Raw genomic sequence first — 14,923 nt, 5'->3', positions numbered from 1 at the left:
CCGTTTCCAACTTCAGAAAAATTTTAAAAAGAAGAAGAAGAATTGTAAAGTTCTGTTATCAAGGTGCTAACATTTTAGTGGGTAAGCAGACAAAAAGCAGTTACAGAAAACAATTAGGTAATAACAGGTTATTATTATTGCCATAAAGGAATAAATAAATTATTTGAATAAAGAATAGCCAAGGGGGGAGGGACCTACTATAGAGATAAGGTGGTCTGGGAAGGGCTTGCTGAAATATGATATATAAAATAAAAATCTGAAAAATCATATAGATCCAGATTTGTGAAGAATCAGGAAAAGATTGTTTCAAACAGAGAAAAGCAAGTGCAAAGACCCGGAGGAAGGAAATTGCTCAGCACGTTCCCAGAACTGACAGACGGCCACAGTAACTAGATCAGAGTAATCAAGAGGGAAGGATGAGCTCAGGGAAGGAGACAGGAGCCAGACCATGCTGAGACTGGGAGGCCATGGTGAGTACAATGTAACCTAAGGAGACAGTTTAAGCAACTGTGAACTATGTGAAATATACCTTTAAAAAATAACAGAGACTGAGCAGTAACTCTGAGCTGTCCAGTAAAAATTATAGCTAACAAATATTGAGTTCCTTCATGCCTCTCAATGTACTACATTACAGGTCAGCAAACTTTTTCTAAGAATTGCTAGATAATAAATGTTTTAGATTTTTTTGATCATACACACTTGGTCACAACTATTCAACTCTGCTGTTTTAGAGGGAAAGCAGCCAGGTTATATGTAAATGAGTTAGCATGGCTATGTAGAAATAAATCTTTACAGACAGTGAGATTTAAATATCATATAATTTTCATGTGTCAAGAAATATGAATTTGATTTTTAAACTATTAAAAATGTAAAAACTATCTTTAGCTCATGAGCCCTAAAAAACAAAATAATGGGCAAGATTGTTTCATAAGCCATAGTTTGCCAATCACTATTATAGGTGGTTTACTTGGGATTAACTCATAGGATAACCACATAAGATAGGTACTATTAATATACTCACTTCAAAAAAGAAGAAAATGAAACAAAAGTTTTCAAAGCTAAAAATTGGCAGAACCAGGATATGTACCAAGCAAATATGGTCCAGATTTCATGCTGTTAATTTTGCAATTCTGGCTTATGCTAATAGACAATGCAAAATTAACATATTTAGGAGAAATACTTCTGTAATGGTGGAATAAAAATTCATTCCTCCATAAAAGCAAAGAGAACACTAGCAAAAAATAATCAAAATCAACTCTTTCAGAACTCTGGAAATTAATCAATTACAATGGCATTTTTTCAGAGAAATAAAAAAAAAAACCTAAAATGTTTATGGAACCAGAAAACACTCCAAATAGCCAAAACAATATTAAGAAAGAGAAACAAAGTTGGAAGCATCACATTTCCTCATTTCAACTGTATTACAAAGCTCTAGTAATCCAAACAGTATAATATTGGCATTTAAAAAAAAACACACAAAAAAACACCCACATATACCCATGGAACAGAACAGGAAATCCAGAAATAAATCCCTGCATACGTGGTTAATTAAATTTTTTTTGAAAAGTGCCAAGAATATATATTGGGTGAAAGAATAGTCTTTTCAATAAATGGTATTAGGAAAACTGGATATACATATGCAAAAAGAATGAAACTGGACCTCAATCTCACAGCATACTTAAAAATCTACTCAAAATAGATGAAAGACTTGAATATAAGACCTGAAACTATAAAAGTCCTATTTTTGGAGTTTGACACCAAAAGCAAAGGCAATAAAAGCAAAAATTAACAAGTGGAACCACCTCAAACTAAAAAGCTCATGCAAAGCACAGGAAACTATCAACAAAGTCAAAATATAACCAGTGGAGAGATTAATTTCCAAAGTATACAAAGAACTCATACAACTAAATAGCATAAATAAATAAAATAAATAAACCAATTTAAAAATGGGCAAAGTACCTAAATAGACATTTTTTAAAGGAAAATACACAGATGGAGAAAAGGTACATAAAAAAGGTGCTCAGTATCACAAATCATCAGGAAAATGAAAATTAAAACCACAACAAGCTATCATCTCATACCTGTTAGGATGTTGTCACCAAAGGGACAAGAGATAACAAATGCTGGTGAGGATATAAAGAAAAGGCAATCCTTGTACATTGTTGGTGGAAATGTAATATGGTACAGCCACTATGGAAAACAGTATAATGGTTTCTCACAAAATTAAAGAGAACTACTATATGATCCAACAATCCCATTTTTGGGTACAAGTCCAAAGGAAATTAAAACATGATATCAAAAAACAATATCTGTCCTATGTTCATGGAGTATTGTTCTCAAAGGATGAAAGAATAAGGAAAAAAAATACACACACACACAATTAAGTTGAATATTATTTCCACTTAAAAAAAGGACATCTTGCTATTTTCAACAACATAGATGAACCTGGAGGGCATTATGCTAAGTGAAATAAGTCAGAGAAAGATAAATACTGCATAGTACCATAATATGTGGCATCTAACAGAAATAGTCAAACTTATAGAAACAGACAGTAGAGTGAAGGTTGCCAAGGGCTGAGGGGTAGAGAAAATGGGGAGAGGTTGGTAAAAGATTCGAACTTCCAGTTATGAGATGAATAAGGTCAGATGATCTAATGTATGACGTGACTGTAGTTGATACTACTGTGCTGTATTATTGAAATTTGCCCAGAGAGTAAAACTTAAGTGTTTTCACACACAAAAATTAAATATGTGAGGTGGATGTGTTAATTAACTGGATTGTGAGAATCCTTCACAATGTTTACATATATCAAATCATCACATTCTATGCTTTAAATATAATACAATTCTATTTGTCAATTATTTCTCAATAAAGCTGGAAAAAAGGGGCCCTGGCAGTTGGCTCAGCGGTAGAGCGTCGGCCTGGCATGCGGGGGACCCGGGTTCGATTCCCGGCCAGGGCACATAGGAGAAGCGCCCATTTGCTTCTCCACCCTCCCCCCTCCTTCCTCTCTGTCTCTCTCTTCCCCTCCTGCAGCCAAGGCTCCACTGGAGCAAAGATGGCCCGGGCGCTGGGGATGGCTCCTTGGCCTCTGCCCCAGGCACTAGAGTGGCTCTGGTCGCGGCAGAGCGACACCCCCGAGGGGCAGAGCATTGCCCCCTGGTGGGCAGAACGTCGCCCCTGGTGGGCGTGCCGGGTGGATCCCGGTCGGGCGCATGCTGGAGTCTGTCTGACTGTCTCTCCCCATTTCCAGCTTAGAAAAAAAAAAAAAAAAAAAAAAAAAAGCTGGAAAAAAAGGATAAAAGATTGCATGCAGTTCAGTAATCTAAACTTCCACCTAAAGAAACTAGAAAAAGCTCAATTAGAAGGAAGAAAATAATAAATATTAGAGAAGAAATAGTGATGGATGTTAACTAGACTTATTGTGGTGATCATTTCACAATATATACAAATATCAAATCACTATGCTGTGCACTTAAGACAAATATATTTTTATATGTCAATATGCCTCAGTAAAAATAAATCAAAACAAAGCAAAAACTAACTTAAAATAAATTTAAGACTGGAATGTAAGGCCTGAAACTAAAATACTAGTAGAAGAAAACATAGGCAATGAGCTTCTTGACATTGGTCTTGGTGATTGATGATTTTTTGGATTTGACACTGAAAGCAAAGGAAACAAAAGTAAAAACAAACAATAGGACCACATCAAACTAAAAACTTCACACAGCAAAAGAAGCCATCAACAAAAGGAAAAGGCAGCCTTTCTGAGAGTTAAATATTTGCAAATCATGTAACTGATATGGGTCTAATATCCAAAGTATACAACTCAGTAACAGAAAACAAGAACAAAACAAAACACAAACAATTTGATTTAAAAATTGGCATAGGATTTGAATAAACAGTTAAAAAAAGGGGTTAAGTAGAGAATAGAAAAACAATACAGAATATAAACATAATCAAAAGTTGATTCTTTGAAAAATTCAACAAATTGATAAATCTTTTGTAACTGACCAAGAAAAAAATGAGAGAGAATATCCAAATTACTGAAATCAGAAATAAAAGAGGGGCCATTACTCTTGACCTTATAGAAATAAGGGTATTATAAATGAAGACTATAAACAATTTTATACTAGTAAAATGCATAATGAAGATTAAAATGGACAAGTTCCTAGTAAGACACAGACTATCAAAACTGACTTGAGAAGAAATAGGAAATCTGAAGAGATTTATATATAACAAGAGATATAATTAGTAATTGACAAATTCCCCGCAAAGTCCTTCATCAATTCTTCACAAATTCTTCCCCTCAAAATAGGAGTAAATTTGTTCTAATTGATTCTATGAGGCCAGTAGTATCCTAATAGCAAAGAAAATCCCCCAAAAGAAAACCACAGACAAAGATGCCTTATGAATGCAGATTCAACTTACAATAACAGAAAACAGAATCATATTGTACATCACAATCAAGTGGGATTCACCCCAGGAATGCATGGGTAGCTTTATATGTAAATTGGTCAATGTACTAAACTATATTAATAGATTAAAGGACAAAACCACATGAGGTAGCAGAGCGTAATGACTCAGAGCACCACATAGGTTTCTACACTGTATTAGCTTCACCACTAGCCATGTGATCGACAGCAAGTCAAAAGCCTTTCTGTGCCTGTTTCCCTCAAGGTTGTTTTGAGGACCAGAATGTATAGGATTTGTAATAGTGTTTGACAAATAGTAAGTGCTAGTCAAATATTTGCTGTTGTTATTTTAATATTTTTATTTACGAAACTTGCTAAGGATCATGAAAATTATGACTTATCTAACTCCAAATTGTATTTGTTGCTACGCCACAAGTATCTCAACTGACATTCTCAATTTACTATCTTTAAATGCTACAGAAATGTTACTGAGAAGTAACAGATGCTTTCAGAGATTAAAATGAACTCATCAATATGAGAATAAAATCTACCATAACCAAAATCTTTTTTTTTTCTTTTTTTTTTTTTTTAATAAATTTTTATTAATGGTAATGGGATGACATTAATAAATCAGGGTACATATATTCAAAGAAAACATGTCTAGGTTATTTTGTCATCAAATTATGTTGCAAACCCCTCGCCCAAAGTCAGATTGTCCTCCGTCACCCTCTATCTAGTTCTCTGTGCCCCTCCCCCTCCCCCTAACTCTCTCCCTCCCTCCCTCCCATGTCCTCCCTCCCCCCCCACCCTTGGTAACCACCACACTCTTGTCCATGTCTCTTAGTCTCATTTTTATGTTCCACCAATGTATGGAATCATGTAGTTCTTGTTTTTTTCTGATTTACTTATTTCACTCCTTATAATGTTATCAAGATCCCACCATTTTGCTATAAATGATCCGATGTCATCATTTCTTATGGCTGAGTAGTATTCCATAGTGTATATGTGCCACATCTTCTTTATCCAGTCTTCTATTGAAGGGCTTTTTGGCATAACCAAAATCTTAATATCCCTGTTTTATTCTTCCTCCAATGTTTTCCTTCTCAGGAAAAAAAAAAATCTTTGATCTCTTTTCTTTCCCTTCATATTTAATATTCAATACACAAGCAAATTCTTCAAAATTTATCCCAGTTCATCCAGCTCCTACGTCCCCAGCAGTAGCATGCTTGTGTTATCATCTCTCTTCTGGATTGCTTTATTAGCCTCTTGACTGGCTTCTCTGCTTTTACTGTTTTCTCTGCTCCCATACATCTTAGTCTCCACACAAGAGCCAGAACGACCTTTAAACTGTAAATCTAATCATGACTGTTGTTATCATGCCCCACAGGGCCCTACATAATCTGGCTCATGGGTAGCTATTCTCTATCAATTTCCTCCCTGCTCTCAGCACTCTAGCCACAGCTGATTTCTGTGTTGATCCTCTAACTAGACAAGTGCATACTTGCTTTAGGATCCTAGCACTTGCTCTTTCTGCTTCAGGAGCATCCTTCCCTCATGGCTCCCTCTCTCAGTTCATTTGGGTCTGTGCTCAAATTTTACCTCCTCAGAGCTACTTCTGGCCATTCTGTCTAAAATAGCATCATGCTGCTCTCTGTCTTCTTACCCTGATTTGCTTGTTTTCGTAGCATTTGACTTTACATTTTTATTATTTGTTGAACTCCATGATTTTGTCTGTTTTGTTCACTGCTGCATTCTTGGTACCTAGAGCAGTACCTGCTACATGGTGAGTGATCCATAAATATTTAATGAATGAATGAAGAGAAAGGTAATCAGGAGACCAAAAAGAAAGCAGCAGAGACGACATTATTTAGAGAAGCCATACATCTCTGGGACTGCTGGGACTCCCAACAGTTTCCCAGGCTCGGTTATAGTCCAAATATATCCTTAGAATAGCCACTCTTCTTTCTTATTTGTCTCTGTTCCTTGCAAGAAAAGAACTTAACCTGAAATTGGTACCAGGAATGGAGTGTCAAGGAGTAAACCCAAAGAAGGTATGGCACTCACTGTCTCTGATCTGTTATCAAAGTGAGGAGCAGTAAGTAGCCCCTCACCATCTTAGTACAAGGAGGAAGTATGGGGTTGAGGAAGAAAACCTAGGAAGATAGGCCATGGGCTGGGATACATTGGGCCCCTGAAAAACAGGTATTTCAGGAACTTTGTGGCCACTACCTTAGGGGATTTCTGAGGAATGAAAGTAAAGAATAGTGGTTTATTACTTTTTATTTTCTTAAGTAAAGCACAGCAGCAAGGGGGCAATCTTTGTTCCCAGCTTGTCCAGCTAACAGCAGAGAGAGAAAAACAAGGCCAGCATCTAACCTTTTTGCGTCTGTCCTGTGTCTTACAAATCACCATGGCATGGAACACCATACCAAGGGCAAAGAAGGAAAAGATAAATGCTGCTGCTCAGTATTGGAGTATTAAACAGAAGAGAACTGCTCTGCGGAGCCTCCCCTGGTAGGGAACTCCAACAGCAGTGTGAGAACTCAGGCAGTATGATTGGTGACCAAAGAACATGCTCCTCTCCAAAGAGCTGGCTCAGTGGATAGATTGGCGGCCACTTGTATGGCTGTCCCAGATTTGATTCCCAGTCAGAGCACATAGGAGAAGTGACCAACTGCTTCTCCCCTCCCTTACTCACCCTTCTCTCCCTCTTCCTCTCCTGCAGCCAGTGGCTCGATTGGTTCAAGTGTGGCCCTGAGTGCTGAGGATAGCTTCATAGGAACGCAACAATCTCAAGCACTAAAAATAACTCAGTATCCGAGTATTAGCCCCAGATGGGGTTGTCGGGTAGATCCCAGTCAAGGTGCATGTGGGAGTCCACCTCACTATCTTCCCTCCTCTCACCTAAAAAAAAAAAAAAAAGAATCGATACCTATGGGATTCCCTTGTCCTATTATACAACATATAGCCTACCATGCACAAGAAGCTGGCCTTGAAGAGCAAGCTTAGGGTGCGAGGAGTGGGTAGGGAACATTGCTGCAGATTACAAATCTGGAGTGCAAATAGGCAATGAGTGAACTGCTCTCAGTGAGGGACTGCTCTGTTCAAACACCCTGATGGAGTCAGTTTATCCTGTTCAGAAAGTGTGACCTTTGCCCTGTTGCTTTAACAATTGTTGATAAGAGCACCGGGCAGGCTCCAGATCCCCGGACCACTTAGTAAATGTATCTCAGTTGTTGTCTCTATTCGTTACTTGAATTCATAAGAAGCAATGAAAATTTACAAGCTACAGTACAAACTTCCAACAAATTCAAATAGACACCTGTGCTGTACCCTTTTCTGTCACATTTAGCGATCATAAATATTCAACGATTTAAATCTTAAAAATGACTATTGTCTTTAAAAATAGCCATTTTAAGAACTGCAATGAAGTGCAATCTCAGTCTATGTTTAAAAAAAAAATCAAAATCCATATTTAAAATTTGAAAGCATCTGAATGAATAAATTCATTAGGATTAGGTATAGCTTCAAGTAACAGTGACTCAAACAAGGTAGGAGTTTATTTCTCCATCAAGTAAAAGTAAATTGATCCAAGACTAGTATGAAAATCCATAATCCTCAAGTATCATTGCTCCTTCCAGCACACTGTTTTGACATCCTAATGACAAACTCCCTGTCCTCAAGGTCCAAGAGGATGGTTGAAGTTGTCATCGCATCATTTTTTCATGTAGCATCATGGAGAAAAAGATGAAGAATGGGAGAAGACATGCTTGAACTGTCTTTTAAAACAGTTCCCTGGAAGGGTGCTGCACAATATTTCTGTTTATGTCACATTAGTTACAACTTGATCACCTGGTCATACTCAGCTACACGGAGACTGGGAAATGTCTATATTCCAGGTGGCTGTAAGCCCTAGGTAAATATTGGGAGTTACATTACTAAGGAATAAGAAGAGTTGATATTGAGGTTAACAACTAGCAACCTATGCCACATTTCAGGATAGAGCACTAGAAATTCTGTTTCCAGAGCAGCTTAGCCACAGTTGTTGCTAAGAATGAGAAGATTAATCGGTGTAACTATTAAGATACGCCTGGCTAGAGGTAGGAAAAAAAAAATGGAGAAGGAAATTTAGGTTATAAAGTAGGGATAGAATGTTCTTATTTTAAAATATAAAAAGGAAATGATGGGTTAGAAAATATGAATGAGGAGGAGGGGTGTTGAAAGAAGGGCTAGGATTTAATGGTCACCTCCCCTTCCCTGTGTGTTGTGGAAGTGGGAGGGCGGAAGGTTGAGAAGAGTCAGGTTAAACTGATGGTTGGAAGCAAGGGTCAACAGATGATGGTCCTAGAACCAAATCCAGGTCACTGCCTTGTAAATCAAGTTTTGTTAGAACATGACCACATTCATCATTTACATGTTGCCTATGGCGGCTTTCCACATTGTCATGGCAGAGTTGGGTAGTTGCAACAGAGACCACGTGACCTGCAAAGACCACGTTTTCTATCTAGGCTTTACAGGAAAAGTTTGCTTCCCTGGGATGTTTAACCTCTAACCTCTGACTTTAATACTTGCTATGTTCTTAAAGCTGCCTCACATTAAAAATAACAGTGAATTATAAATATGATCTAAGCTGTGATCACAGGATACAATAGCTGCATATTATGGGGGAAGGGACAATATTGCCCTTCTTCAATAATGTGTTATTCAGTTGCCCTGGAGAAGTTCCTGGTTCTTATTGTAGTTTGTTGGGTTCTTCTCAGATTCTGCATTCTCCTTTCCAAAAAACCCATTGCATGGCTGTTGACAACTGAATGCAGACCTTAGCTCTGACAGATGATGATAATATCCCCCAATGTCATCCATCACACATATTGCTGAGGCTGTTGTTATAAGGCAAAATAGATAAATTTAATTTTCTTAAACTAATAAATTTATTCAACTCGATGCACAGAACAAAAGAAAAGAAAGTCATCTTTTGAATTCCATATCAAATGTCACCTTCTCCAAGAGGGTTTCCATGATCTGCTAGATCAGGGGTCTCCAAATTTTTTACACAGGGGGCCCGTTCACTGTCCCTCAGACCATGGGAGGGCCGGACTATAAAAAATACTATGAACAAATCCCTATGCACACTGCACATATCTTATTTTAAAGTAAAAAAACAAAACGGGAACAAATACAATATTTAAAATAAAGAACAAGTAAATTTAAATCAACAAACTGACCAGTATTTCAATGGGAACTATGAGCCTTCTTTTAGTTAGTGAGATGGTCAATGTGCTCCTCTCACTGACCACCAATGAAAGAGGTGCCCCTTCCGGAAGTGTGGCAGGGGGGCGGATAAATGGCCTCCGGGGGCCGCATGCGGCCCGCAGGCCGTAGTTTGGGGACCCCTGTGCTAGATGGAATTATTCTCAGCTTCCCGACTTCTGTAGCATACAGCTTGTACCTCTGCTGAATCTTTTACATTATGCCTTGTTTTGAGGTTGTTTGTGAACATATCCATCCCCTCTTCTAAAATGTGAACTCATTAGTGGTATCACTTTTATCTTGTCAGCTTGTGAATGCCCATTGCCCTGCATAATGCATGGCGCCTGATTGGTGTTCAGTAAGTGTTCATTGAGCTGAAATGTGGAAGGGTGGATTCCCAGCCTTCACCACATCTTCTTTCTTTTCCATTATAGAGGCTGTCAGGTCTTCCTCCATCCTCCTTGCTCGGACCACTGTATTCTCTCTCTCTCTCTCTCTCTCTCTCTCTCCCTTTCCCTTTTCAGTTTATTTGCTCATTTACGATCTACCTAAATTATATGTGTGTGAAAATGTCTTTCACACTAAAATTTTAATAGATTTTATTCTACCTCTAGAAATTGTCATTCTGTGATACTTTTCTTTGAACATTATTTTCCCTCACCCCCTTCTTAGCCATAAATTACATTCACCTTGTGCACTCCACCAAGTGGTGCAGCAGAAGAGAGAGAAAAGGGCTTTTATTTTCCTATAGCTCCCACTTCCCTTCCTCTTGCTCATCAATCCAAAACACTTGGGCTTGTCTTGGAAAGAACTGACTCTGGTAGGAAATGCAGCAGTTTCCCTGTCCTGCATTTTCATCTTTGTATAGACGAAGTGTCTCTTCCTATCCTCTCTCTCACCAAAACATCCCTGTAGCTACAAGGACATATGATTCCTAGATTTAAAAAACAAACATATGAAAAACTAACCATGATGAAAATGGGAACCTACAAAAGTAGATACTTCTATGATGCCCTTCACAGGGCCATGGAGTGGCTCTGCCTTTATTAGCAGGGGCCCATGACAAGGGTCAAAGAATGGGCTCCTTTCTGGTTCCAGCCTGTGTCTGGGGCCCTTTTGCTTTTTCCTAGCGCTCCAGTTTCCTAGGTACCCATCAGATGCAGCTGCCAGGCTGAAAGGGAAGAAGAATTGATTTCAGTTTCCAACTTGAGAATGTTCTCACTGCTCTGACCTTGAACAAGACTATTTTGATTTCTTGCCAATCCTCAGTCCATAGCCAGAGTTTTGCTCTCAGCACTGTTTTGATGCATTTACCCAGGATTTTTTTTTTCTTTACTTCTCTGTGACCTCTCATCTTGACTGGCCCTGTGCCCTGACTCTCTCCAAACCCAGCAGGGCCTCCTTGCCAACCAGGATAATGACGGGCACTGAGAGAGTTGCGGCACTGGCTATTGGCAGGCTGACAGGCACCAGGGAGGACCAGTGGCTGGCAGAGAACTAGGGATACCTGACCCAGCTAGCCTATCTGAGAATCCTTTTGACCCTTATAAACAGAGATTGCTCCTCATATTGAGATGGTTTGACCTATGACAAAACCTATTTATGACTCCTCTCTCTCTCTCTTTTTTTTATTTATAAAATAAAAATAACACCAGGGTACAAATATTCACCCAGAGACAATGTCAGCACAGTGGCAAGAGCTCCTTGAAAGAAAGCATTGATTGCTTTAGACCAAAACTACTAAAGGCTTGAGAAAGTTGTGCAGGAGAACTCTAATTTAGTCAGACTTTCCAACAATAAGATCAAACTAGATTAGGTAACTCGGTAGCCAAGCACTTAGACTTTTCTTTACAGTGAGTATATCTTATTTTCAGAAACCAGAATTGCCTAGGAAACATGGATCTTTCCACAGTACTGCTTGCTATTCTAGAACCTCATTTCACCCTCATGGCCCAATCCTCTCCCCCTGGTCCACATCCCAGCAAAATGTGGTTGCATGACTCTCTCTGAAGTAACATTCAGCCTTACTGCTAGGAAGCAAAATAAAGGGCTTCAGTTTTTTCCACAGGCTGGAAATCAGAAATGCAGAAACGTGTGATCTCGTTCCAGTTCTACCTCAGCCACTTAAGAAGTTGCTTTATCTTTCTCAGCTTCAATTTCTCCCCCTACAAAATAAACAGGCTAAATCTTTTTCTAAAGTCCTTTCAAGGCTCTGCTGCAATAATTCATTCTTAGCTGTACCAAATGCATCACAACTCTGAAGTCAAGAGGAAAAATGATTGGCTTTCGGATGCACTGATTTCTCTTTGCAGCTCAAATGGAAACTTTACAGAGAACACTGCCCTATACATTCAGACATGGGGGAGGAGAATTATGATCAAAGAAAGCTGTGCTCCAGAGTCCTGGGCATCAATTCCTCTTGAGAATCCATAGAGTTGAGTCATAATCCTCTATTGGCATCCATGGAGGCAGTAAGAATCATCTTTAAGCATTATCCCTGACCTCCACTGCCCGTCCAGTTTACTCCACATAAAGTGAGCATTTTTATGTGTCAGGCACTATTAGAAATATAAAAATTAATTAGGTAAGATCCCTTTTCAAATCAAGCCTACAATATTTGGTAGGTACAAGAAATAGAAAGGTAAAAACCCAAACGTCCTAGTTGAAAAAATCATTTGATCCTCTTCTTCACCTGCTCAGGAAGGAAATTAAGCAGAGGTTCAGATCTTTGACATCAGATACATCTAAAATCAAATTTGGGCAAGTTAATCTATGTCACTCAGTTTTCTCATCTCCTAAACGGCATAATAATAGATGTTCTTTCAAAGAATTAAGTGAGATAATGCATGTAAAAGTTTACTTTCTAGACATCAGTAGTTTTTGAGGGCTTTATGTATTTTGGACAACTAAGAATATAATTTCAAGTATAGAAGTGACCCCTGTCCTCATGAATTTTTCAGTGTGCTGTAGACCTTAGATGGTACACAAATAAAAATATAAGTTTAAATATTGATAAGTGTTATATGTCACTTGGGTCCTTCAGGGAGCAGATGCAAAAACAGAATTAGACATATAAGAAATTTATTGGGGTTAATGTCTGAGAAACGTTAAGGGCAAAGGAAGCAGACTTGAGCAGGAAGAGCCTCAGTTTGTAAAGCAGATCCGTTAAAGGCTCAGGCAGTTCAAGAGGGACTTAGGAATAAAGACTCCCCGTGACAGGAATCCCACATTGAACAGAAATAACCAGGCCCTGGGACCACCTGCTATGTCTGGTCATTAGATTAGGGGTGTTCGGATGTGGCCTTGGCTAGAAAGCTAAGGCAGGTCCTGAAGGCACCACGAGAAGGCATTCAGTCAACTTCACTCTCAGCAGATGAATAGTCAGTTCTTAAAAAGAGATTCACTTTATGTACCTTCATGGTTCTTCATAATATAAGAGAGGTAAATGTAGAACCTAACCTAGGCTTCCCTGACAAAGTGTCATTTAAATGGAGATGTGAAGGACAAGGCATTGTCACAGGCCAAGAGGGGCAAGCAGGAGCTGTCAAGAATAAGAAAGAGCAGTACCGGGGCCGCTGCTGCCAAGTTTGGATCCAGTGCCGCGCATCACCGACACCTGCCCTCCCGATTCCTTTTGGTTCTAAGTCCAATAAGGCAACTCTCAAGGATCAGCTGATTGTGAATCTTCTTAAGGAAGAACAAGCCCCCCAGAATAAGATTACAGTTGTTGGGGTTGGTGCTGTGGGCATGGCCTGTGCCATCAGCATCTTAATGAAGGACTTGGCAGATGAATTTGCTCTTTTTGATGTCATGGAAGATAAATTAAAGGGAGAGATGATGGATCTCCAACATGGCAGCCTTTTCCTTAGAGAGCAGGACAAAAATTGTCTCTGGCAAAGATTATAATGTGACTGCAAACTCCAAGCTGGTTATTGTTATAGCTGGGGCACATCAACAAGAGGGAGAAAGCCATCTTAATTTGGTCCAGCGTAACGTGAACATCTTTAAATTCATCATTCCTAATGTTGTAAAATACAGTCCCAACTGCAAACTGCTTATTGTTTCCAATCCAGTGGATGTCTTGACCTATGTGGCTTGGAAGATAAGTCGCTTTCCTCCAAACCGTGTTATTGGAAGTGGTTGCAATCTGGATTCAGCCTGGTTCCATTACCTAATGCGGGAAAGGCTGGAAGTCCACCCATTAAGCTGCCATGGATGGGTCCTTGGGAAGCACGGAGACTCTAGTGTGCCTGTATGGAGTGGAGTGAATGTGGCTGGTGTCTCCCTAAAGAATCTGCACCCTGAGTTAGGCACTGATGCAGATAAGGAACAGTGGAAAGAGGTTCACGAGCAGGTGATTGAAAAAGCTTATGAAGGAATCAAACTGAAAGGCTCCACATCCTGGGCCATTGGACTGTCTGTAGCAGATTTAGCAGAAAGTATGATGAAGAATCTTAGGCAGGTGCATCCAATTTCCACCATGATTCAGGGTCTCTATGGAATAAAAGATGTCTTCCTTAGTGTTCCTTACACCCTGGGACAAAATGGCATCTCTGATGTTGTGAAGGTGACTCTGACACCTGAGGAAGAGGCCCGTTTGAAGAGGAGTGCAGATACCCTTTGGGGGATCCAGAAGGAGCTGCAATTTTAAAGTCCTCTAATGTACCACTTCACTGCCTAGGCCAGGGGTCCCCAAACTTTTTACACAGGGGGCCAGTTCACTGTTCCTCAGACTGTTGGAGGGCCCAACTATAAAAAAACAATAAAGCCTGACGACCTGTGGTGGCGCAGTGGATAAAGCATTGACCTGGAAATGCTGAGGTCACCGGTTCGAAACCCTGGGCTTGCCTGGTCAAGGCACATATGGGAGTTGATGCTTCCTGCTCCTCCCCCCTTCTGTCTCTCCTCTGTCTCTCCCTTTCCTCTCTAAAATGAATAAAATAAAAATTAAAAAATTAAAATTTAAAAAAAAACACAAAAAAAACTATGAACAAATCCTTATGCACACTGCACATATCTTATTTTAAAGTAAAAAAACAAAATGGGAACAAATACAATATTTAAAATAAAGAACAAGTAAATTTAAATCAACAAACTGACCAGTATTTCAATGGGAACTATGCTCCTCTCACTGACCACCAATGAAAGAGGTGCCCCTTCCAGAAGTGCGGCGGGGGCCGGATAAATGGCCTCAGGGGGCCGCATGCGGCCCGCGGGCCGTAGTTTGGGGACCCCTGGTCTAGGCAACAATAGGATTT

The 14,923-nt window shown here is 39.4% G+C and overlaps 1 pseudogene; it reads left to right on the top strand.

Moving 5' to 3' along the window:
• Window positions 1-13,245: 13,245 nt before the first annotated feature.
• Window positions 13,246-14,328, top strand: LOC136311824 (L-lactate dehydrogenase A chain pseudogene; annotated as a pseudogene).
• Window positions 14,329-14,923: the final 595 nt, after the last annotated feature.

This window comes from Saccopteryx bilineata, chromosome 8, assembly GCF_036850765.1.
Source record: "Saccopteryx bilineata isolate mSacBil1 chromosome 8, mSacBil1_pri_phased_curated, whole genome shotgun sequence".
In the NCBI taxonomy this organism is placed as follows: domain Eukaryota; kingdom Metazoa; phylum Chordata; class Mammalia; order Chiroptera; family Emballonuridae; genus Saccopteryx; species Saccopteryx bilineata.
Note: the sequence above shows the minus strand (reverse complement) of the source record. Positions and strands in the feature narration are given on the sequence as shown.